Below are 26,712 nucleotides of genomic sequence, written 5' to 3' on the forward strand. Positions count from 1 at the left end.
CCCTGGCAGGTCACATTTTTTGTCATCCTTATCAGGTAGGCCGGATGTATAAGAAGCTGCTGTACCACCACGCTCTCAGGGGTAGGGTGCCTGGAGAACAAATCAGGATCAACCGCTGAAGGTTATTTTCTTACTAACTCCTTGTTGACAGCAGGAGTGGTATCAGGCTTCTGCCAATTTTCCAATATAGTATTTCTAAGTGCCGAATGAAAAGACAGTACACGCTCCTTGGGAGGACTTTTGTCCAGAATATCTGTTAGATCGTCCTGAACTATATCCTTTGCAGGACGTCCCCACCCAAAATACTCTGTGACCTTGTTCAACACTGTTCTGTACACTGAACTTGGATGAACCGCTGAGCTTGGAGAAGCACATTCCACTTCTGGAAAAGTGGCTAAGCCACTGGCTTCCTTAAGGCAAGTAGCCAAGTCGTCTATTTGAGATTCCTTCATCCTCTTCTTTCTACTCAAAAATCGATCCAAAGAACTTAAAGAAATCCTTCTTCGATAATGATTTAAACCTGAAGCTGGATCGGAGGAGGATGTTGATGGCTTTGACGTCAAAGAGCTCGTCAATGAAGATGTGGAAGCCTTTGGCTTCGATGTTTCCCTGCGGTCGACACTGCCACTCGAGTAGACATCTCAGAACGCCTTTGACCTGGGGTCTTGGGTGCGCAAGTTGGAGACTTGGTTAACTCCCTGTCGGCTTTAGAAGGTGCCGTGGGATCGTTAGCCTTCTTTGGTTCTTTCAAGGGATCAGGAGGGGCCGCCTTCGATAAAACGTCCACCATCTTCTGACAGAACTCTTCTCAATCTGCTGCTGAGGCAGACTTGTCTGGGAAACGTATCCGGGAAACATACCTTTCTGTCAGGTGAGGAGTTGGATGACGAAGAATGATGATGTCTCTTCTCAGATTGTCTTTGAGAAGACGCAGATGAAGAGTGACGCAAATCGCTCCTTGACCTCAGCCGCTTAGAATATTTGGAGCGTTTCATAGGCTTTTGAGGTGACTTATCACTTAAACTCTTATCTTCATAGGATTTCCTAGTCGAGGGAGTAGAGGAGGGGGATTTCGATAGACTGACCTACAGCAAGAATAGACTTCCTCTCCTTCAAGGCCTTGCTAGTTATGAACTGACTAAAACCATAGTTGGTGACTGTGTGCTCTTAGATGGATCTATGTGATTACTGCGCCCGTTTTACTGCACTGGCTGAAAATGCCATCTTTTTTTTACCCCTTTTTCACAGCATATATATGCAGGGAGACCCCCACAATCCCTGCAACATTAATTATTGACTGTAACCTATCCCCCACAAATATATGCTGAGAAATGGGGGTCTGAATTTATTTTTGCCATTTTCGCCCCCGGCGCAGTAAACACTTGCGCAGTAATTCAGACACCAGAGGCATATACTGCGCAGATCTTTGATCGACATCTTCGATTCACAGTCCGCACACCTCTTGAAACATGTCTACAGAGTAGACATGCTCAAAGAAAACGTACCACAAGTCACATCCGAGCACGGGGATGGAAGCTGCAGAGGGACATCGAGCCGACGACACAAGGTGCTCTCTGCTGTTGAAAAAGTTTCCAAACGCCAAGGAGGATATCAATGACATCAAAGATGAGGAATCTGTGGGAGGACACAATCCACTAGAAAGGGAGATTCCTTTTGGGTGTTCTCTAGGCTTATGGTAATTTGTTGTATAATAAATAAAATGAGAAGTCAACACAGTCTACATTACACAAAGATTTCACAGGGAAAATCCCTTCCTCTGCTGTGCTTTTTGATAGCTGGCTTGGTCTTTACAATTGAAAACGCCAAAAAATGTTTCTCATGCAGTAATTTCCCAATCCTTTAATCGACAGGGATGAGACCCAAAGCATCCCATGCTTATATCAAGTCGTTTTTATTCTTCTGCCACAGAAATACCTTGGAGAGGTAAAATTATCATTTATGAACCACAATACATGATGCTGGAACACTGAAATACTACACAATAGTACAGAGCACAGCAGGACATACACACAATTTACAATGCTCATATATAGAAATTAGGTCATTGCACTTACAACTGTAAACATGTTTTTTTAGACGTTCCTTAATGTTTTATAGAGAAACCATTCCTTTCTTTCACAACCCTTTAAAAATAAAATAACAACAAAATAATCATGAAAGCCATATGAACATAATAAACATTTTTCTCATTTACATACACAACATGTAATGAACTTTACAAGACTGCAAAGTTTCCAAACTGAAGATATTTTCTTTAAATTCAGCAGTCTAGACTAATCAGCCACAAACATATTTTTTTTCTCAAATAGATACATGAAAAGCAGGAGTTGGCAGATGAACTGGTAGATGAGATGAAAACCCCAATACCAGTCTTTTTTTAAAATGTTTTTAAAATTTTTATTATATATGAGATTTATATTCTGTACACATACAGTATTTACAGCACACTTTGGGGACACGTTTGAAAGGGCAACAACCATAAAAATGCTGGCAATGTCCCCCTCCCCTACCTCCCCATTGCTTTCTAAGGAAAAGGGATAATCACAGACAACATTCGGTTGCACCATGCATACTCCTCCATCTGAACCTTTCATTTAAGTGGATATACATGTCATGTACTCTTGTGAGCAGATGATGAATTTTCATTGTTTGCAGGCATGAAATGGCATCTTTAAGGGTGGGGTGGCGGCCAGGACGATGAGGGCGTTGGGCGGGGGCATGCTTGGACTTGTAAGTATGGAACACCCTAGCTCCCACATGCCCAGGCCGTTTGCTTTGAAATGACCATGACTGGCATCTACCTAATCTGCACATAGCTGGAAAGTATCGTGGCTGTTTATTAGCACAACACAGAGTTTCAGGCAAATTACATTCAAATGTTATTCATTTATGTAAACATATTCTTCCTCTTAAAATGAAATCCTTATTTTTAAAACTGAATTGCAGGACAGTATATACAATTGAGAGAATGGGTCTCATTACGACTTTGGCGGTAGCCATGCCCTTAATAAGGGCATGGCTGCCACCAAAACCGGGGCCGGGTTCCCTGAATGGGGTTTTACCAGGCGTCCTTACCGGGTCCCGCGATGGAACTTCGTAATGAGGCGGAATGGGTTTAACGGGTCCGCCTCCATTAGCGGCACCCGTTAACCCATTCTGCCAGGGTTGTAATGTGGCCCAATGTCTGCCTAAATCTGTTTATTGAGTGTTATTTGAAATAATTGCTCTTGAGACAATGGACCTGATTTACAAAACCTTTTTCCATGAGGGTTTCCCATTAAAAAGTGTTTTGGTGAATCAGGCTCAACGTGTGTATGTACAAAATAGATACTGCGTTCTGTTTTGTTTTTATAAGTATGGTTTGCTGTTGGAAGTCCAGGGTAATCCACAGTTTTCATTTTCCACACAGGAGGACATCCCTTATTTTCTAGGAACATACACAATTATTGCTTGTAATAAACATGGGTTATTGAGTTCTGTCCCGATGGAATTCAGCAACACTTATTCGCAATATATATTTTTGTGTGTGCAGAATTTGTATCCTGTGCACACCGCAGCAATTTTACTTTGCAATATGCGGAGCCAATACGTTTTCAGCATTAAAAATAAATGTACAATTATTGCATTTTGGCAAAGAAAAGTTGAAAGTTGCATTTTGTAAATGAGGTGCACGTTTCTACCAATGTGCAGATTTTATTTTTAGAAGTGTGAAAAAAAATCATACATGAATAAGCACTATTAACTCCAGCATGATTTAGCCTGTAGCAGATATTATGGGTGTCTGGCAGTGCTGATCATTTTCTCCTGGTCCCTCTTGCTTATTACAGTTGTTAATTTATGAGGTCTAAGCCTGCTACTTTCTGTTTCCTTTTTTCATATATGGGTGTCATGGTGTTTCAGTGAAGTTGTTACTGGCTTCCATCGAAAGGCTGTGGTGAAGGGCGTGGCATTTTAGTCACAGCCAGCGTCTGTGGAGGTATTTCTCAGCATTTTGAAAACTAAGCTCGGCTCTGGTTTATGCTTAATCAGAACAAATGTGCCAATCTGTAGATTACCTTGTGCTTGAATTGGCACCCCCCCCCAGTTCCATTTTGGGAGGAAGAGTGAGGGAAGGCTACGGCTTAGGCTCGATTGTCACCCTCCATAAAAATATGAAGCCTGTCTAGTGTACTGTGTTTCTAATCACTAGATAGCTCGCCCACACTGTACTTTATTGCCAACTCAATCCTAGTTGTTGTGTAGCAGGAAGCGGCTCAGTGGGCACACTTGCTGCACGGGGTGGAGGGCTGTACAAAGCCCACATAAAGGCACAAAGAATTTGTATGGACTATGCGAGTCTATTTTCAGCAAGAACCTTGGGGTCCACCAAATTTATTTTGCAGGGGGTCCCCTTCATTTTGTGCAACACTAATGGTAATGGGCCTAGGCTGCTTCATTTTTGGAACGCTGTAACCTAGCTGTAGCTCACCCTATCACCCTATTCATGACCACCCTGCAATTGGAAGACTGAGCTGGGACTTTTTTTTTTTTAAGACATCTTTATGTAAGGAGTGTGCGCATAGCATTTCCAACCAGGGCCTTGCTGTTTGAATGCTTGTTAATCTCTGTTAAAAAGTCTGAGGCCCTGGCTTTTTTTTCTATTCTTGAAGCTGTCCTATAGTTTTCATTCATCTTGTATGTGCCTGGGCGTACCTTGAACAGTGTACATGTTGTCTCCATGACCCATTTCCTCCCAACATCAGCTAAGTGACTGTTTCTGTGACAACAAGGGCGATTTTGAGTTGATTGGTGCCATGTGAGTAGAGCCTCCTCGCAAGGTGGAAAGAAGAGGAAGACCCTGTTGATTTTAGGCAGCCGAGTTAATCAAAAGACCACGGCTGCCTGGGAGAGGCCGTATGTGACACAGATGCAGTGTGATGTCAACATGTTACACCTAGACATGCGCAGATGGCTTGATTTGGTAGTTGATGACTGCACTGGCCTGAGATTCACCCTTTAATGAGGCGTATGAACTTCCTTATTTATTGTGGTGCTCCTGTGTCAGTAGCAGGCAGATATGGTTTAAGAATCTTTTCCCCTTCAACTTCCCACAAGGAACGCAAGGGCTACTTCCATAGTGGAGCCCCAGCCTTCGTCTTCTTCCTGGAGCTTCTTTTTCAAATTCGGTATGTTCTGACGTGACAACACAGTGCCATGTCCAATTTCTGGTCGATTATATGTGTCCTGAGTTCAAAGATAGCTCAGGTGATAATAGCTCAATGAACTGAGTGCTATTGATGACAACTGAGGACCAAATCCGGGCAGACTGGTTGGATCACGGTTGGTCACTGGGCTCATTATTTATCTTAGGTCGATATACTGTTTAATGTACAATACTAGTAATCTTCATTTTGTAGCATGCATTATACAAACGATCAAGACATACTACTGGGAGACAATTTTTCATCTATTTCTTTTGGTAGTCGCTGATAAGTGAATGGGCCTAAAGGACAGGTTTGCCAAACATATCCCTGGAAAAGGGAAGTTGTTTCATTTTTCCCAATTGATTGAATTGTGTTTAAAGAATACAGACGATGCATTCTAGACTGGTACATGCTTATGTAATTCTTTTGGATGGGCTTGGATGGTAAGTCACTAATTCATATCTTGGATGTCTTATATCAAAGTCGATAAAATGAGTACCATTTGGAAGTGGTAAATTGGAAATGTCCTATTATCATTTTATGTTCATATACAAACATGTGGGGATCCTTCAACTGAGAATGAACACGTCCAACCAACCCGTTCTATGGGTTGGTTCCCACTCAGGGGGATCCACAACCAGGGATTATCTCACTTTACCTTTAATAGAAGGAAATAACCATTTGCCTATTAGTCTGGTCCCATCCACAAAGACAGTCCAGCACCAAAATATCAGACAATTCTCTTCCAAACAAGAGAAGCAACAGCAACCCTGGACAGGTGTTTCGGCCTGGTTGGCCATCATCAGCGAGGCAAAGCTGTGTCTCTCTAAGCACAGTGAGCAAGGGGTGCATGGCTGGATTACCCATAGCAACCTAGCAGTGAACCCCAGGTTTTTCAAAATATGCAACAATGTGGAAGCCCTTCAACTGAGAATGAGCCTGGCCAAATAACTGGTTCTAACTCTGAAAGGTACAGTGAGCTAAATTGTGTTTGCAGACCCTCCGAATTGTATACCATCCCATAGTATGGAGGAAAGGGGGCTACTGTCTTGGAATACAGTAGTCAGTGCAGTTTGTAACGTTTTCTTAGTTTAACATCCCATTCCCTTTTTGCCCAACTGTATGGGCGATTTCACAGTACGTAAACACTCGAGAGAAGGAACCTGAACAACCTTAGGAGAAAAGATTTGCAAACACTTCCTGGCTGAAAGCTACATCAGATCGAGAGCTAACTTTTATGCAGTGAGCCAAGCAGAATTTAAGACCTTACCTCACATTAAGACGTGCAATATTTCATTCATTCTCATAGTTGGTGAAGAAATCAAAGTAGGAAGGGAAACCTCCCAATTGATATGGAAAGATGAAAATACTTTGGGTAGAAAGGAAGGCTGTGTCCGCAATATGGAATACTATGAAAGTCTCGGATGATGAAAATGAATGGATCTTGCTTACCCTACGACCCAAGTGGAAGCTACCAGAAGAGCGGTCATCCATGCAACTAGGCTGTTGTCAACAGATGCCACTGCCTTAAATTTTTGAGTCAGGGTTGTCAGCACCACATTGAGGTCACAGACCTGTTAACGCCTCCTGATTGGAGGAAACAGTTTAACCAAACCCTCAAATTGCCTATTGACAAAAGGATTTTCTGGAGCCAAAATCGTATTTCTGAATTTCTGTATGCTCCTATAGTGACCAGGCAAGAGCTGCAGTTTTCGACCTATACACCACCCTGATCCGGGGCAGTGAATTCTCCTGTTCAGATTCTAGTAGCATAAGTCTGCCTTCTACTTTGATACTGAGAACAAGTGGATGATTTCCTAGCCACTTTAAATTTCCTCAGGTTTTCCTTCGAAAGATCCAAGTGGCCCGTTTTCAATTCCATAGGAACTAAGTTGCTAAGGCTAGATTAAGGGTAGAGAACCATCTGCCCTCCGGGAGTAGAAGGCCCTTGTGAAACAATAGAGAGCCCATGTTAAAGAATATCAGACTCTATGGATTTGATTGATTTACATTTTGTGTATTTCTTAAGCGCACCAGGCAGAATCAACTGCATTTGGGCGCAGATGTTCGGTATAGTTTGCACTTTAACTGAGGAAGCTGCTGTGGTCGGTATCGCTTTGGCTCACTTGAATAGAAAGGTTTTTAGTGCTTTTCTGAAGCCTTCTAACGATAGGCATGACCAGATGGTCAGTGATAGCTGATTCCATAGCTTCGGGCCATACACCAAGAACCTCCTATCACCCTTCGAAGTCTATTTAAACCGGGGGATGTTCATCAACAATTTATCTCCCGAAATTAGATTTCTAGTTGGTTGATGGCGGTGCATCCTGGCACTCAGATATTTTGGTGCCAGGTCATAAAAACATTTGAACATGAGACATGCCACCTTGAATTTGACCCGATCCTCCACCATCAGCCAATGAAGTGATCTACGGGGGATAGAGACATGGTCCCTTTTTCCCAGATGGGCAATTAAGCTAACTGCCGTGTTCTGGGCCCTCTGAAGTCTCATCATCTGTTTTGCTGGAATCACTGCCAGTAGACAATTGCAGTAGTCTAGATGAGTGTTAGTTAACGGCCCTATGACTACTGGTTGATCTTCAATTGTTCCAAAAGGAAGTATGTTCCTGAGCATCCGTTGTGAGTAGTACACAGCCTTCACTTTAGCACCTACCTGGGCTTCACTGCCCAGGTTTTCCTGCCATATACATCCCATATTCCTTACTTCCTTTGAGAACTGTAGTTCTTCACCCACACCCAGAATCTGCTGGCTTATATTTTGTTTTTCAGCCCTCATCTTACTCCTTGGTCCAAATAGTATTACCTCAGTTTTGGCTGCATTGAGCTGTAACTGGTTACATGCCATCCATCTTTTGATCTCTTGCATGCACTGATCAATCTTCTCAAATGCCTCAGCTACATTCTCCGTTTCCACTCAGATCTGGGTATCATCACCATAGGAATGGAATCTCAATCCATGCTTTCTCAATATGTCAAATAATGGGCAAATGTACAAATTAAAAATCAATGGCGAGAGTGCTGAGCCTTGTGGGACTCCACATCTTAACCATAGTAACTCTGAAAGGAAGCCCCCCAGTCTTACCCGCTGGGACCTATCCCTCTGGAAGGAGCTAAACCTGTCTACCAAAACTTTTGAGGCTTTTCCGATTTTCCCAATACGTTGCTGAGAATAATTTTATGGTTGATCATATCGAAAGCCACAGATAGGTCCAGCATCAACAAAATTGTAGATCCTCCCCCATCTGCAGCTTCCAATGGAACAGAGACCGCCAATAAGGCGGTCTCTGTTCCATGATTGGGTCGAAAACCTGACTGACATTCGTCCCTGAGGCTCTTGCTGACTACAAAATCCTGAATTTGACCGCAAACCCCTTTCTCTAGGATTTTAGTAGGCCAGCATTGATTGGCTACTGGGCGATAGTTTTTTAGACTAGTGGGGTCTCAATTAGTCTTCTTCAGTAGGGGCTTCACCAGTGCTCCCTTCAGGGCACTAGGGACATACCCCTCCACTAAAGATTTGTTTACAAACCTAGTTATAAATGGAGTGAGGTTTACTGCCAGGCGAATAGCTTGCATTGGAAATGCTAGATCCTTTGTAGGTTTAAGTTGGAGTATCAGGGATAGAGCAGTTTCCTTCTTTGTGGTTTTAAAGCAAAAGCTCTTATTTTCTCCCTGAAGTTCTTCAGTCTTCATCTCTTCTGGGGATTCATCCCATTTTTCAGCCATCCTCACTTCAGTAATACTTTTCTGAATATCCACAATTTTTTCTTTAAAAAAATGGTTGAACTTATTAGCTTGTTTTTGGGTGGCTGTAGTGGAATGGACAGGTGAAGACGGCCCTAAAGCCATATCCTCGCTGGCCAATAAGCTGAGTAACAGGTGCAGGCCCTAAATTTGTTGATCATCACCTCCCACAGACCTGGTCCTGAGGCCTATCCAGAATGTGAAGGAGGGGCATTTGAAATGTGCCTTTGTGGCAAACAGGTCCTCTGGCACAGAGACACAAAGACGGAGCCCAGCTTAGACAGATTGAGCTGCTATTCGTGGTTCCCACGATTGAGTCTGCTTGCCTATTCTGTGTGCCTGTGTTTTCAAATAGCCTGGCTAAGGTGTGTCGCTCTGAGGAAGCTGTATTGCCTATTTCCATAAAGCTACGGCCAAGTAACAAAGGTCTACAGATTGTTTCCCCTGCTTGCTGATGTAAAACATTAAGGTGGGGCTGTCTGTGTGGATCAGCACTACCTTGTCTTGGATCCGTGGGTGAAACAAGCTGATCACGTTGAAAATCGTCTTGAGTTCCAGAACGTTTTTATGCTGAGGAAGGTCCATCCCTGACAATACCATTGCCCGGGTTCCCCTCTAGAGTAGCCCCCCAACCCTCCAGAAAGAAGTTGGTAGTGATCACTGTGGTGTAAGAGGGCAGCTTTGGACTGTCCGCCTGTCTCCTATGGCCAGTGTTATGCCAGGTGCAATTGTATTAGTCTCATTCGGAGTCTGATGAAAGGCACAGAGAGTAATCATTATACCAAACATATCAGCAGTCTCTTATACCACTGTGTTGAGCTTCCAAGTTTGAAGAGGTAATAAGTAGCTGTAGCATGTATGTCCGCCTCCCATTCCTGCATAGGGAAAACCATTGCTAACACACTGTCCCACCTGAAGCCTCTAAGTCAAGATCTGAGTCGCAGAGAGCTCTGACTTTGATAGGCAGATCATCCACCTCAGTTTGACCACCAAGTTGAGCCGTGGCTGTAGAGTCCTGGATTCTTACTCTGGGTATGGAGTAGACATGCATACCCCTCAATCTCAGGGTGCCTGTAACAGGAGTCATGATTTTGGTGAATAACCTCCTGGAAGAATTGAGGCTGTGTATTGGAAATGTTGATCCGTGATTGATAGTCACATGTTTTTGTGGTGCGGTTTCCATGTATGTCCCCTTTAAATCCACGGATCAGAGCCAATCCCCCCAGACAGGGATTCTGCAATCTCTACTGGTGTCACTGTCTTGAACATTTTTTGAGGGAGAAAATGACTGAAGTAAGAAAGCACAACAACCCTCATGCCTGCCTATTTCTTCTCGGGAACTTAAACTATGCAGGAGAAAAAACACAAATCCCCTTCTTGGCCTGGGACCCGCTCCATAGATCTCATCTGAATGAGCTTTGTGAGTTCCAGTAGAAGAGCTGGAGAGAGTATATGTAACAGAGCGTGAGAAAAAGTAGTAGGGAATGGAAGGAGAAGCTGGAACCCCACCTAAAACCACAAAGAGAATCTATGGATCTGAAAAACAGTGACACCAAACTCAGATGTGCCAAAGTCTGCCTCCAACCAGCACCTGGTGTACCTGGATGCTTGTTGCTTCTTTTCCTCTGATGCTAAGAAATAGGAGGGGGTAAGTAAAAGGGGACGAGAACAGCCACTTGGTGGGCGGCATGGATTCCTTGCAGCAATGTTTGGAGACCTATTTGCCTGCTGCGCATGCCTATGTTGATAGCCACAGAAGCCAGCAACTGTCCTTGACTTACAGTTCTGACTAGAGTAACTTTGCAGGCAGGACTTGCCTATCAGGTTGGTCAAGAGCACCCAAGACTTTGAGCAAGAAAAGGACATGTTTTTTGGCAGCAATTCTTCATCACTAGACAAGTATGTACATGAGAGTAAATAGCTCGCAGGACATTATTCGTCTCTGCGATTACCCATCCATCATCCAGTCCTGGATGTCGAATGCCTACCTCAAACTAAAGCCATCCAAGACAGAATTTGTCCTCAACAGTGCGCCTGCTAAAAAAACAACTTGTCCAACAATGGCTCAATGATATGCACCTTGAAGGATATGATACACAACTCTCAGACTCAGCAAAACCCTTACGGTTCACCATTGACAGCAATCTGTCCTTCCAGACACACATAGCCAAGAATGCCCAAATAGTGTAAGGTAGATTGCAGACAGTGATCAACCAGATGGCGAATCCTCATTAGATATCTTAATATTGTATAGTTGTCAGCAAAGTGGATGTCCTTATTTTGTGGCTGCATCAAATAGCATGCCCAAATAGGCTGCCTCAGAATCTCTACCCTTCGAAAAATCAACCCCTTCATCCCGCCACCGAAAATCCGGACTGTAGTGCAGGCCCTTGTAGTCTCGCACTTCGAGGGGGGGAAATGCTCTCCTAACAGGCCTCCCAGCTGGTCACTTGGCTCCCCTAAAAGCAGTCCACCACAACGCAGCACGTCCTATAACGGGAGCAGGGAAACGTGACTGATTTACCCCCATCCTACGCTAACTACATTGGCTTCCACTCCAAGCCAGGATACTGTTCAAAACTGCATGTACCATCTACAAAGCAGTCACGAGTAGCACACCAGAGTACCTGGTGGCTAAACTCCACTTATCTGCTGGCACACACTCCTTGTGCAGCAAATCGACCAACCAGCTTGAATCACAACTCTTCCGCGAAGGGAGAACCCGCAAACAATCCTTCTCGTGTCATGCACCCACCCTCTGGAACTCGATCCCAGTAGTCGGCTCGGAAAGCCCCCATAATTCACCAATTTTGCAAATCTCTCTAAACATGGCTCATTCAACATCTGACCAAGGACTAATTCCAATGGACGCACATACTGACGCACAGACCTCACAGTACTGCGCTACTGTTAAAGGATGCCAGTTACCCATACTCTGTACAGTGCTCCACTGCTTTCGAGCTAGGTCCGCGTTTTAAACAATAAAATCATTTTTACAAAATTAAGTGGAAAAGGTTGGTGGTGTTGAAAGAAAGGTCGAGGTTATGTTCTTGCATATACACAGCCAATTGCGTGGAAGGCATCCAATTTCTTCGCCTCGTATTTGCACCAATAAATGTACCACGACACAGCAATTTCAAAGTGATGAACTGTGGATTGCTCCTTGCTCAAAATGGATGCTGATATGGAAGAATAAGAAAGCCGCCACCACTACTGACGATAAGCGTTGTGGGTGTACGTACAGCTGCAAAGAGTCTGTGGCATCCTTGCAGTATCTGGCTTCTACTTTTTTATTTTGTGGCATGACAAGAATTAGGCTGCATCCAAAACTTGGCCACTATTCCATACATCTTTCTGTCAGACGAATTCGAACAATATTTGTTTCCACTATACCTTCATCCACCTGAGCTTTTGATGGCCCAGGATTGTGGTGTGCGATCATTGAACGATTTGGCTAATGCGGGGAAGTCTTTCTCTTCTTCATCATTATCCGTATCGTCTTATTTATTTATTTTAATTTGTATATGGCGCCATAGGCCTCTTGGTCCTTGTTAGGATGAGGTTCGTTGTTTGCTGCAGGGCCAGAATCCACATCATCTGGGGAACCTGCTGACTTCTCAGGTGCTGGTTTCAGAGCTTCGGGTGCTGGGCCAGTGGGCTGCTCTCCCAGGGCTGGGGCTGAGAGAGGGGCCTAGAAGGCAGCGTTTGTGAAAGAGTAGCTGAACATGTTAATGGAGAAGGTCTGTCAGCTGGTGTGATTTCTTCGGTGCCATAAAGCAATAAAATAAATCTGTCCCCCACACCTGTCCCTAGGCCAGCCTCTAATTGGTAGGTGGCACGGAGTCTGAAGTTGTAGTGTTTAGCAAGACCAGAAACAAGTGTGGCAATTGAACCTGATCCGTCCAAGTATCAGAGTACCTCAGGGCTGAGGTAGATTGCGGGTAGGCATAGCACCAGATGAACATTGCCCATGGGCTCAAAATCATATCGGGTCACAGTTGGGGGCCACCTGATAGTCCTGATAACTCCTAGGACATGCCGCCAGATAAGACTGATGCAGCCTCAGCACCACGTCTGGCCACTATTTTGTTTAGGCCACTGTGAAGAGCGTGATTCCACAAGAATGTGTGGGAAACTACTGTCTGCAATAGCACCCTTCAGCTCAGGTTCTACGGGACCATTACAAATAATCCCAGTACTCATGCTGAACCCGACCTCGATTTGCTAATTAGTAGGCCTTAGTCACCCGGAGCAAGATCCTCCAGTAGTCAACTCACATATAGGCGCCCCCTGAAGCCAAGACACAGTAACAGAATAAACAAGCCCCTTGGTGGGGGCACCAGTAAAAGTAGCCCTATGGGCCACAGGATACTATCTGGTAGAAGAGCGTGTACGCTTCTAGGCTCATGTGCTGGTAGAAAATGCTTTACTGACCTCAGGGAATAGTGATCCTTCCCAGCTACGGCACCCTAGAACGTAGTCACACTGCTGAGGTGCATAGGAAAACAAAGGGGTACTCACCTTGCCCAGTTTGATCTTCTACATGGAAAACTCCTTCTAAAGGGCTGGAGGAGATATGGAAAAAATTGCCCTCCAGTGCTGTAAGCCTGTTTTAGAGTCCTCGGCTTAAATGCCTCATTGGTGACACAAGCACCCCACTGACGATTGGGCCTTCGGCACTCTAGATATAGTGCGTGTGCGTCAGACGCTGAAAGGGGCTTTCACAGAACGTGCACCAGGAGAACCCAGCATGAACCAACATGTGCTGGGGTACCAGGTGAAAAAATATTTGATGAACTGCTGCAGTGAAGGCAACCTTTTCCGTCCACATGAAAAATGGGACTGAGGAGTGCCGCTGGCGGGCAGCGTTTGCAGGACAGAGTGCCACTGTAGAGCCGCATCTCTGAGCGCATTCACAGTTAAAGGGGAAAGCACTCTTGATGTGGAAAATGCTCAAGTCCCATCTCCCATCGTAGACACCCATACAGTATGGAGGAACTGGAATGGGACAAAGGAATATAGAAAGCTTTTGAAGAACTTGATTTGGTAATGGTATGATTATATATGAGAATTCCCCAAACTGCAGGAGCAAGTGAAGATGTTAGAGGCGGCACGAAGCTATGCTGCCGGAGTATGATATAATAACTACAAGTGCTCTATAGTTAGCTAACATATTACCTCAAGAAGCTCAGTCTGCATAGTGATGAGCCTCAACAATGTTCCAAATGGAAAGTTAATCAAATCCGCTCCTCCCAACCTCACACAGTCAAGTTACATAATGGACAGTGACTGGGTTCAGTGAAGGGAAAGAATACTTGTATTCAATCCACGCATACTTGTGCAAAGATATAGATCTTCACTTTACCCAAAATATTGTATTATTCCATGCTGGCCTCTCAGGTTCATGCTTACAATGTCCTATATCACGATATGATTTAAGCACAAAATGCATGTATACTAGTCTGACCTGGATGGCGAAGACAATAAATGTTTGATTACTACAGGTTTCAACTCCAAGTAGTGGGCGATTTGAATAGTGAACAACTTGCATTCCACGTACAGAAAATGAACCCCACTTTCTCTCAGAGTGGATCATTAATGGGAAACCTGAGCAGCGCAGTCTCAACAGGAAGCGCATGTGCATCCCTATCATGGAGGAAGCCAGTAATACTGGTAAAGCAAGCACCACATTCTCAAAGCAGCACCCACAAACACTAAGCTTGTTCCTCTATAGTCGAGAGGGTGTTATAAACGTATGAACCACAAGACCCCTTATCCTCAAATGTCAAGAGACTGCCCAAGTTGTGATACTCAAGAAAGACGCCACAGGCTTTACCCTTAAAGTGATACACTGTGATGGAATTACTGGATTGTAATTGGTTATTTATAACGTGCTTAATACACAGAGGTTTCTAAGCAGGACCCAGGGATCAAACCCGCGTTGCATTGCATCCTCTTGCTTCCAAGGTGAGCGTGTTGCCCCTGAGTTATCCTCTGGAGAGATTATTTTTAACTATCCCCCAGTCATAAAGCATACTGGGGGGATATTTTTTAAATTTCATGAAAGTGTTACACTTGGTTTTCCCACTCCATCCTCTTGCACTTGCAAGGACTTTATTCGTTTTGGCAGGTGCAGTACGGGCACGGAACTGGATTACCATTGCAGTCTGCCATTCCTGCGCCACCTGCCGAAACCCAATAGATATCTGCAAGCATTTCATTTTCATGCTGGTGGAAAACTGGATTCCACAGGAATCAATTGTAAAAGTCGCAAGCGTACATTGTGGGAAGCATTTACACCTCTTTGCATTATAAATTGCAAAACAGGCATGTCAATCGTTTTTGACAGGTGTAACTTGCATTTTCTGCACTTCCTAGTGCAAACGAGCTGCACAGTGGGGCGCAAAGTGCAGGAAAGTGCACCCATTGGCAGTCCCATCTGTGCATTTTAGACATTTTTGAAAATGATCCTTTATTGTGTTAACTAAAGTCCAATTAAAAAATTCGATAGCTACTAGATGGTCATTTTGGGCTAATTGCCCCACTTCAGGGTAATTTTCGGTGCCAGCCTAAGCAACATTTAGTTTTGTATAGCTTTTGGACAATGCAGGCCGGGAAATGTTGTACAGTCGCACATTATATATAATACTTATATCTAAAAGAAAACCTGATGTGTCCATCTTCCCTGTATGTTTGTGAATCGAAGCTCAACCTTAAAAAATAGGAGGCCTTCATACACTAAAGAACAACCTTGCTTGGTGTTAAGAGTTTGGCTCGAGCTTTAAGAATGTCTTTCACTGTGGATTTGCGCCATTTAGCTGAGGGTGTGTTTATTACATGTTGGTGGTGTAGATTTAGAATTATGTTCTAGCTACAGTCTGGATACATGCACGCACACCACTGTGCTTCGTAAACTATTGCAAAATGCCTGCCTTCTAAAGGTAAAAAGTTCATGCTAATGTGAAAACAGGCACCACGATACACACAGCTGCATACCACGCTCAGCACTGGATGTATAGGTATTATTCAGATGTAATCGAGACACCGCTGCTGCCACTGGTCTGTGCCACTAGTCTATGCCAATTCACAAGCCTGGCTGCAACAGACATGCTATTTGCCTTACTATCTATAATGAGCGGATATTAAGATCAGTAAAGTAGATGCTTGGCTAGGTCAGTAAGTTAGTGACATGTATGTGAATACTAACGGAACTGGACAATTGGTCCACGAGAATCCGTGTCATTTACAGAGTGTTTTCGTGAAATCCTGTTTTAGAGCACCAGCTTGCAGAGTGGAGAAAAGGGAAGATATCTTGTGTAATGGTGGGACACAGTTACTAAACACAGTGGCAATGAATTGAACTATTCCTCCACACAAAGAACCTAGGGGAAGGCTAGAAGGAGTACATTTCTGCCATCTGCTGGGCACAGGGACACGGACTTGCAATTCTGTTCACTCCCACTGGAACATTTATTTTGGTTAGCAGACCTTCAATTCTATGAATCTCTGACTTAAATAAAGTGTTTATCCATATACATATATTTACATATATCTGATGTTTTTATCGTTACCAGTAGTGCAAAGATTTAGAAACCCCGTTCTCTAAATGGTACACTTTAAACAGCCCATCCCTGACATGTGTTCGATGGCTTTTCAGTAATCAGTTAGAGTGAACGAGCATGAATGGCAGCTATACAGGAAACCCATTGTACTCATTCTGCACTGCTCCTAGGTTTGCACTGCATGGATGTATGGGTCAGGAAATAGCGGTCATCCAGCCACACTATGTTTCATGCGATGCACCTAAAGGGCACACTGTCAACGTTATGCTTCTTTGCATCTACAATATCTAAAAGGAGCATGCGACTAGCGAATTGCTTTATCACTCTTTAGGTTCATTGGTGTATCAGTACGTGTTTGTTTTTGGTGGTGCTTCATGGAGGTGTTGTATGCCAGCCATTTTTGGGTAATGCCAGCCAAATGCAGAAAAGGAACTCACAATCAAGGGCAACAATTGCTGACTTTCTGGAGGAGAAATGCATTTGTCGTTATTATTAATCACGTGCCTGTGTACACACGATATTTATTGAGCTTACATCGCAAGTGCAGAAATCAGCATACATCTGCAAACAGCATGATGAGCAACTGAAATGGAAACAACAGAACAAATTCCCAGCAGTGAAATTGTAAGCATCAAAAGTAGATGAAACCATGCAAAAAAGTTGCAAGTCATGCTTCATTACAGTAGGACAGGAGACATGTCAGTAACAGGCTATATGGCTACCCTTTGGCAAAGTTTCCCTCAGGTGGGTCAAACATGCCACTAATTTGAAAGCTCCCTACACACAGGTATGATATATAAACATATCTATCCAATCTCTTCATAGCACATTTCAATTAAATCCATGTACATGACATTGAACATTGTTAAATATTAACACAGTATTTTTGAATTGTTTTTCATTGCATAGACAAGTAGACATGAGAACTGGTTGATGTTACCCAAGGTGAATGGAAGCTCCAATAGACAGACCAATGAGACGTCATTCTTCGAGTATGCTCAGCATTAAAGAGAGACTGGCAGAAAACTGACACAACCACTGATGTACAAAAAATAACATTGTTTTCCACTTGGTTCAAGTGAAAATATTTGTTCACGTTGCTTTGCTCATGCTCTCACGCCATCCATCGCAGGGAGAAGCCTGACACTGGGGACTGGCAAGCGAGGCCACTTCTTGATGCGTGTTGTTCTCACTTGGCTCGAAGAGCAGGCCCATTGTTAATGGCTTAAGACTTTATTTGCACAGTCACAGGAATGGTAGAGGCAAAATCTCCTGATCTTCTCACAATAAATTGTGCTTTTATACAGCCTACTCCACTCTATTGCTTCGGCAGACACCACATTTGCTAACCAATTACAAGGCAAAGAAAAAGGATAGTAGGGTTTAAAAAAATAAAAAATATGAATAAATATGAGGTATACAAGTAAATAAAAATGGAATGATTAAGTTTGTTTTGGAAAAATTACAATACTCAGGCAAACACAAAACGACCGTGAGATGTTTGTCAGTGGACAGCACTGCCATCGGAATGTCGTTAAATGGCTTAATGATGGCTTTTCAACGTCAACTGACATGCCTAGCCAGCATTTGTATCCATGACTGCTTGCTGGCTAACTCATGCATTCTTTAGTCACATGGCCTTGTATTTTAGTAGCAAGAACAGTGTTAGGTCCTTTATTTCGGTCTCTTTACTTTGATTGTTTCTGTCCCCTTTCTTAAATATCTTTTAAATTGAATTTCCAAACCAAGGGAAAACTTAAAGAATAATGGGAAGTTTACAGGGGGCAATGGGTCAAAGTTGAATATCCAGTAAAAACGAAGCACCCTGCTCCCAGCCCTCAACTCAATCGCCGTTCAACAGGATTCAGTCTATGAACATGGCAACTGTGTATTATCAGACGAAAGGGTCCATACTCCACCAGCAGCACACGGATCAGTTGGCTAAATGTCTTCTGAACATCCTAATGTGCCTGATAATCTGGGACATTCACTCCACTGGTGTCATCATGTGTAAGACTTCTTTTGCACAACCTCTTAGAAGTCCTTGCAAAACGTGTTCCTTATGGCTCATCCTTTGTGTATTTTGTTAAAAAACGCAACTGAAATCAGACAGGGGTTTTCTGGAGGTCCATCATTTACAGCTGAAAAACAACCCACATCTTTGAACATTTTCTGAGGATTTGTTCCGGTCCTGCAGTCACATTGTGACGTTTCCCCTACTCCCACCTTTGGATCCACGTGTTGAAGTACTATTGCCTCCATAGGAATTTACAGTGTCAAACATTCCATCATTAGTTCCTTAAACAGCTAGTGGTTTCCATATTTTCTGATACTAGTGCAAAAAGAAAGAGAGAAAGACATATTATTGCTTGTTTCTTGCAGAGCTGTCACAACTAGTTACTCTTATATATAATTTGTCTTCCTTAGGTTTGTTAGACAGTATATTTCACAATACTTCTTCCCCTTCTCACACTGCAGCAATCATGCAAGACCCACTGACTTCTGTTCCAATGGTGACACCAAAGCAAGTTACATCCCATTTGCTTTCTCAGTGAGAGCATACGGTGATCTCCTTCTCCTTTTCCTATGATGGTAAAAGAATATTGCAGGGCGCCTTTCAATATCCTCTTTGAGTAAAAACATTGCTCTGTATGCACCATTTTATGTGTTAGACTGCAAAGCCCCTGTGATAAAGCAGTAACAATTTGCCCCACCCTTCACAATATAATTTCAAATAATGTATTTTCAATTCCCTTATGCAACAGACACAAAAATAGGTACTGTTGGACATGGCGCTCTTTTTATCACCCCAAACACTCCATTTGATCGTAACAAATTGTCTGTTGGTTCAACAGTAGGTGTCTCCTTGTCAATCAAGGGGACTCTGTGAGACCTTTCATTCAACATGGCCTGCAGTTGCATGCTCCGCCCAGAATGTGCACAGGAACCTGGGAATGAAAGTAGATTTGTATGCGCCCAGTTAACAGACAACGTTCATGCCAGATGGTTGGATCACGAATTTGAACACTCGCTTTTATGGCAAAATGTTTGTGGAGCAATAGGTTGATCCTCCCCACCAACAACCTCATAATAATATGTTTCCTCTCCCACTATTAACTATAAAAACTATTTACGCAATCTACACAGCTATTTGCTTCTTCAGTTATTAGTACTCCTAGGGAAAATGGCTGAGGCCTAACTTAAATATCTACCAAGTGTAGCCTCTCCCAGTGGATCAATGCTCGTTAAGTGAACTGGTAAATCAGGCACTAGAGCCACTTCAGTATTCAAAATAGTGCTTCACTCAAAGGTCAAAGTGGCCGACCACCTGTCATGAGCTCTCCCTAGATGACCAGATGACCAAAGCACCTTTCCTTTGCTGTAGTGGAGCTCTGCCTCTCTGCACAATAATATTAAAATCCCTTTTATGTACGCAGCATTCTATTTTACGGTCTCCTCCTGTTAATTCTCCCAGTCTCTTGATTTTATTTCCATCTTTATCACCCCTCCTGTTAATTCTCCAGTCTCTTGATTTTATTTCCATCTTTATCATCCCTCATGTTAATTCTCCCAGTCTCTTGATTTTATTTCTATCTTTATCACCACCACCTGCTCTTCAGTGCCACCCAGAAGTAGCTTGTCCAAATGCTGCTCTTTATACCCTCCTCCACAGCAACCATCACAGGAACTTTATAGTTGCATTGCATGAAGCCCGCGGGTGAAAGGGCGCGGGAGTTAGCGCCTGCAGGGATTTTGCGACCAGCAGGCACCTGAAGATCCCCCAGGTCTGCTGCAAGGAGGGAGCAGTTTTTTTTATTTATTAAGCACCTCCTGCTGATGCCGCTGAAGACCCCGAGTAGGCTGAGTAGTCTCTGGAGGTCGCACAAGAGCGAAGTGGAACCGGAACAGGTTAAGCATTCAAACAGCAGACCAGATTAGGTGAGAGACAAGGTGGCGGGGGGATGAGGGGGGGTGGCACTGTTATTAGAGGTAAACTGGGACTAACAGGAGAAAGGGGCCCAATGGAATGTTGCTGAACCCTTCGTGGATTCACGCGGAACCAGATACGTGCAGTGTGCTTGTGCCCATGTATAATCTCCAAAAGGCAATTTGCTTATTCCCCCACTAAGTTTCGCATTGTCAACTCCTGCTATACCTTTTATGCTGGCAACACCAGAACCCGCTATGGCACCCATATCCAAACAAAAATGGTTGACAGTGAAAAGGAAAATCCCAGCCCCACCATTCTCATCATATACTTCCGAGACCAGTTTACTTAAGCATCCAAGGCCCTTGGAGGAAGCCAATTCTCTTATCAGCAAAATTCATCAGTTTTTGGGCTCATCCAACATCCTCTTCAGTTTGGACCCCTGGGAATGGGGCTCACTGCTTACAACACTGAGACCCTCAACCAAAATTGACAAGCCCACATGCCCCTCTGGGGGTCCAGCTTGGGGAACAGCCTATGGAATACAGGAGAACGAGTGGCATTGACCATCCACCCCCGCCTACGTCGGAATTTTATTTATTTGAACATTTATATAGCGCTCACAACCCAGAGGTATCTAGGCGCTTGATCTTACGAAGGTGGTTACAGGCATTTAGTTCACTTATTGAATAAGTGACAAGATTACTGGCAATCTTATCAACATCCTTACTATTGCCACTACCGCTGCTCCTGTTGTCTCACCCCCCAGCCAGTGCTGATTGGAGTATTCCCATTTACTGACCGTCATTGGGGGAGGGGGGAGGGGGGGGGAACCACCGCCCCTCATGACGGCCAACCTTGACGAGCAAGCAGTAAAACATCCCTTTAAGCAGTCTGACGAGGGGGGCCAAGTGATCAAAGACTGCCAATGCAACATTATCCATGCCAAACTTTTAATTCTAAAGAAATTGTTTCCATCACTGGTGGAGCTTTTGGGAAGTGATTGAATAAGGGGGAGAGGGGCCTCAAATAACTCGGTGGAAGCCGGATCGTCCTCACCAGAAACCTGTCCCAGTAACACTAGAGTCACCAAAGTTAGCAAAGTTTCCAAAGGCGGGAGGGGTCTGATCAATGTGAACAAATCAAGCACCAGCACTACAACTTCACCAGTAGGCAAAGGGCCACCGCTTAAAACGGACACAATCAGTTGTAATCGCTGCTGGAGTGACCAAGATTCAGCCTCCCGCCCACCCTTACAGATCACTAGTTCGCAGGCCAACAGGGCACCCAGGTCAAAAGCTGCATGCCACTAAGTAGCAAGCAGATTGGACCATGCTTCCATCACCCCGTTGTAAAAAATAGAAGGCAAACGGTACCTCTGGCAGGGGGTACACTGTACTTGCATAGGGTCCCCAAATTGGCACCAATGACTCTGAACCCATGGAAGCACGTGTTAATAAATGTATACATTGGATCCGGGTAGTGAGGGGATGCTTATTTGCAACCCGAGAGCACGTTTTTTGTTGTACCAGGATCCGCTAGCAATGGAGTAATACTCTTAATTCTATTAGAATCAATTTTAGGGACCTAGGTATAGCTGAGGGCATACTGAGTTTTCTTGGAAGATGTCACCCCCTGGCAAACAGTGGAATCGAACCCAGTACACATGGTTTGGAAAGTATGCCAAGGTTGCCTGTGCTTTCGTCATCGAACACCATCCGACTTGGGAAAAGGCCCATAGCTGACACTTTCTGGCCTAGACCTCCATAGAATATGATTACATAATGCCACTGTGACCTTACTCTTGGCTGTTCCCGCCACAATTGTAACTCCTTGACCAAACCCAACTCCCTATAGTTCAAATCTGGGCCTGGGGTTATTGCATGCAACTTAATTTCAAATTTGAATGAAATGTTTTTGTTAAATGTATTGTGTTTTTTTTATATTTGCTGTGCAATACTTTTATGGCTTAACACAGAAATAAAGTTATTGACTGACTGGCGTTCAAAATACACAGGAATGGCTGCCCTGGAAGATGTCAATCCAGGTTTGATGTGAACCCCACCCAGAGCATGAGGTCACTGGACAAGGCCTTGCATAATCACATCTTAACATCAGCTTCATTAAAAGTTGCTGCTCTGCCCCAGTTCTCCTCTTGTTTCCCTTGCACCAGTTTTGGTGCCTGTGGCTTTATGCTCAGCCATAGTATTTTAACACCATCAAGGGTACTTTGCACGTGTGCTGCATCACAAATAGAAAGCAAAGGCTGCCCAGAAGATTTTAATCTATGCCTTCAAAGTGTAGCCTCTTATAACATGCTCTCACTGGATGTTCGCCTTGCATAAGCATCCCTCGACAGCAGCTTTAGTAAAGGTCACCACGCACCTTGAGCTCCTCTCCTTCTTCCCTGACACCAAAAGGCACCGTCGAGAGCTTTGGGCACTGCTATAGTTTCAGGGGCATCAAAAGTACTTGCACCTCTATTGCATGCCAAATAAACAGGAATGTCTCGCAAGCTGGGTGTTAATCAGCATCCTCAGGGTGAACTTTCATAGCAGGGCGGCACTTTCAAAAGAAAGAAGCAATTCATTTGCATGATAGAATGTCTGTTGACATGTCAATGGTCCGCACAGCACATCAAGTCAAGGGAGAGATAGGAAGTGCTACCGCTATTGAAGGTTCAAGTCTGGAAAGTATTTGTCAAGAACCATTCTGCTAAAGACACTGATCTCTGGATGGAGATCAAAAGGTTTCACACAAGACAATGGCATGCAAACAGATCAAGTTCGTCGACAAACTAGTGTGCCGATGTGGTTGCATGTGATATCATTTTTAAAACATTTGCCATTGAATAAATAAAGAGTGCTTAAGTTTTGTGCTCTGATAAAAAAATAATGGCACACGCCACGAGCAGCCGGAGCATCGCCTCCGCGGGATGCAGAGACCTTCCCTTGCATCACGAGGCCCTACGGTGATCCACATCCTATTGCCACCGTACATAGCAGGTATGCCACTCGCAGCCGAATTATGTCCGCGCAACAGATGAATATACGAGATTTAAATTGAAATTGCACTGCACTCTACTTCGTCTGCCACAGTGAGAGTGCAGTGTGAACAAAGCAAATTAATCTGTATTTGCCGTCTGCTTTTCAACTTGTTCTGCACCTTTAAAGATGGCCCCCTGATCCACCTACAATAAACTTACACCCAAAGCAGCCTAATGCTGCGCTGATTCTAGAGCCTTCATCAAACAGGCCAATGGTGTAGCCGGCAGGCGAACGCCGGCCCCCTTAGCAAAGGCCCCATTCCTAGGCTCCTGAGCCCCTCATCGCTACGATAAGCCAGAGCATCGCCTCTGCGGGATGCAGAGAGCCTCCCTTGCATCACAAGGCCCTACGGTGATCCACATCCTATTTCCCTGCGTACACAGCAGGTATGCTACCCGCTGATTGGCTGGAGCCTTCGGCTCTTGTGAGAGCGTGGAGGAGCGCTACGCGCGACGCTACAAGCTCCCTCCCTCATCACTGCCGACACCTCAGTGCTATTCCTCCGGCAAACAACGGCAAGGTCTTCCTAAGACCGGAACTGCACTACACATCTCAAGTAAGACAACAGACACCGAGTTGTGCCTAATAGTAGCACCACCTCCCAAACGCCCAACTACGGCTCCCTCCCACAGCCACCACTGGTGCACAGACTTGTACAACCGATTCTCCACACTACCTATTGTTAAAGTCAAGACACACACACACACTGTCTACAGTGTCTTCTGAGACATTTCTAATGAACACTCTGAGTCCTGCTTGCTTCCTACAAACCACCGGCTACTATATCCCAAATCACTCACCCGGTCAGCCAACGCTCCCGCTAACCCAAGTTTACTCTCATTGGATTCCAAAAGCTTACTGAAGATCCTGTATTTTCAGACATGCCGTTATACACTTTACAAACCCACAGTCTATCCTGTATATCTAGTTGTGCTTTCTAGGGTGCTATATCTAGAGAGCTTCTCTATGTATTACAAGCCCTATAGCTACCAATCATATCTAGATGTGCTTTTCTATGCGTTTTCCTATGGCTACCAATCAAATCTAGGTGTGCCTTTCCATGTGTTACAAGCCCTAGGGCTACCAATCAATTCTAGGTGTGCTTTTCTATGTGTTACAAGCCCAAGGGCTACCAATCACATATAGGCGTGCTTTTCTAGAGCTACCAATCAATTCCAGGTGTGCCTTCTATGTGTTACAAGCCCCTTGACTACCAGTCAATTGTAGACAAGCTTCTCGATACATGTTACAGGCCTCTGTGGCCCCTCCTACAAACTCAGACATGACTCTCAAGCACCAGCTGACTCTCTGACGGCCATCTGACGGCCATCCCACGCACATGCACATCTAGGTATAATCATTACTTGTCAGATAGGCCGTAGCCTGCAATCCTAATATAAATAATCATAGATCTGCTACTTGCTCGGCTTACCCCCTATCTGCCCTCCAAACCTAGGTAGGATCCCCATATTAGAAGCATACAACCACCCCTGCACATGCTATAGAGAAGAGCACTCACTTTGACCAGTTCTGCTCCCCCTTGGGCGCCCCAAACCAGAGACCTTGGTCCGAATAGTTGGCTTCAACAGCTACCCTCCACACCTTACACCCCAGTCTAAACAACCACGCCCACTGCAAATGGTGCATGTGCTACCCAACGCACATGACATACCACCATCACACTTCCTAAGGCGCCTCCTTTCCCCCGGCCTACTAACCTTCTAACCACTACACACATCGGAAAACTCCTGACCCCGGGAGTTCAGGAACAAGCCTCCAGCTCCCAGCTTCTCCTCCCACACGTTACCATGCTCCCTTGAACACAGAAACAAACACGTAGCCTCCCGCCGAAACTCAATTCCTAGAAACCCATCAATCACCACCTTACCCTCCACCGGGAGTAATGATCTACTCACCTCCAGAACAAAGACCCTCTCGTCATCTAGAAGTCCTCACTCTTCTATGCAAATTTGCTCATCCCCAAATGGTGTCACTCATACTAGCCCACTGGCGAATACTAACTCTTTCAGAGAACCACGCACAACTAGAAAACCTAATTCACCTCCAACCACTAAACCTACATCTGAAAAAAAAACGAATAAAACCCAACTCACTGACAACCAATTCTGTGGATAACATGCAAACAGATACCACAACCCACATTAAGGGTGCCCTTATCAATGCTAGATCCCTCTTGGCACATGGTTTGGACATCGCTGACCTTATTACCAATAACGAGTTAGACCTCCTTGCAATCACAGAAACTTGGCTGCACCCAACAGATGGACCCATCCTCTCTATGGCCATCCATGAGGAGTACACCATCCTTAGGAAAGACAGAACGGTCTCCAAAGGAGGTGGAGTGGCGCTCATCGCCAAAAATAACCCCAGATTGAGAGAAACCACAAATCAAGCCTTCCCTTTGGGAGAACTGATCTTGTTCAAACTAATCCCCTCTGCCACATCCACCCTCACTCTTCACCTTATCTATAGACCCCCATACCCTGTAACATCTTTTGAGGAAGACACTGCATCACTCCTCGCAAGCAACACCAAACCTTTGTCAAAAATCGTCATTCTGGGAGACTTCACTATATGTTTAAATGACACCCAGGCTACTGCTCTTGCCAATTCTATTGAAGCACAAGGCTTCACCCACTGAATCCCCAACCCTATGCATGATAAAGGACGTACAATGGACTAGTTAGCAGACCGCAACTACCTCACCAACATACTAGCTAACAACCCATGCCAGTGGTCAGACCACAATGTCATTCTATTCTCTATTAGCGTGGCAATCAAGCACAACGCTCCACCTCAACTCACCCCGGCGATACTCCCAAGAAACCATCGGAACATCACCCCAGACAACATGCTCCCTTTACTACTACCGCTAACTACTCACATAAACACCACCTCAGACCTCAACGCTATGGTGACTCTCTACAACCAAACCTTCCAGGCGGCCATTAACAAAGTTGCTCCCTTGGGCAACTGCAAAGCCAAACCTATAGCCCATACAAATTCTTGGTACACCGCTAGCCTCAAAGACCTACGCACTGCTAAAAGAACTGCCGAGCGCGCTTGGAAAAAAGCACCTAGCCATGCAAACAAATTGCACTTCAACACTCTAGACTCGGAATACAAGGAAGCCACCATCCAATCGAAGGGAAACTCATACAATATAAGAATTGAAAACGCCAACT

At 44.5% G+C, this 26,712-nt stretch overlaps 1 protein-coding gene across 1 annotated transcript in view; it reads right to left on the reverse strand.

The window, feature by feature from the left end:
- Nucleotides 1–1,845: 1,845 nt before the first annotated feature.
- Nucleotides 1,846–26,712, reverse strand: part of BSN (bassoon presynaptic cytomatrix protein) — a 1,737,600-nt gene continuing 1,712,733 nt past the window's right edge. Inside the window, exon 11 of the mRNA XM_069644195.1 lies at nt 1,846–18,863. The gene's annotated coding sequence lies outside the window, so the exon portion shown is untranslated. The remainder of the gene's footprint in view (nt 18,864–26,712) is intronic.

This window comes from Ambystoma mexicanum, chromosome 2p, assembly GCF_040938575.1.
Source record: "Ambystoma mexicanum isolate Mex_15411 chromosome 2p, UKY_AmexF1_1, whole genome shotgun sequence".
Lineage (NCBI taxonomy): Eukaryota > Metazoa > Chordata > Amphibia > Caudata > Ambystomatidae > Ambystoma > Ambystoma mexicanum.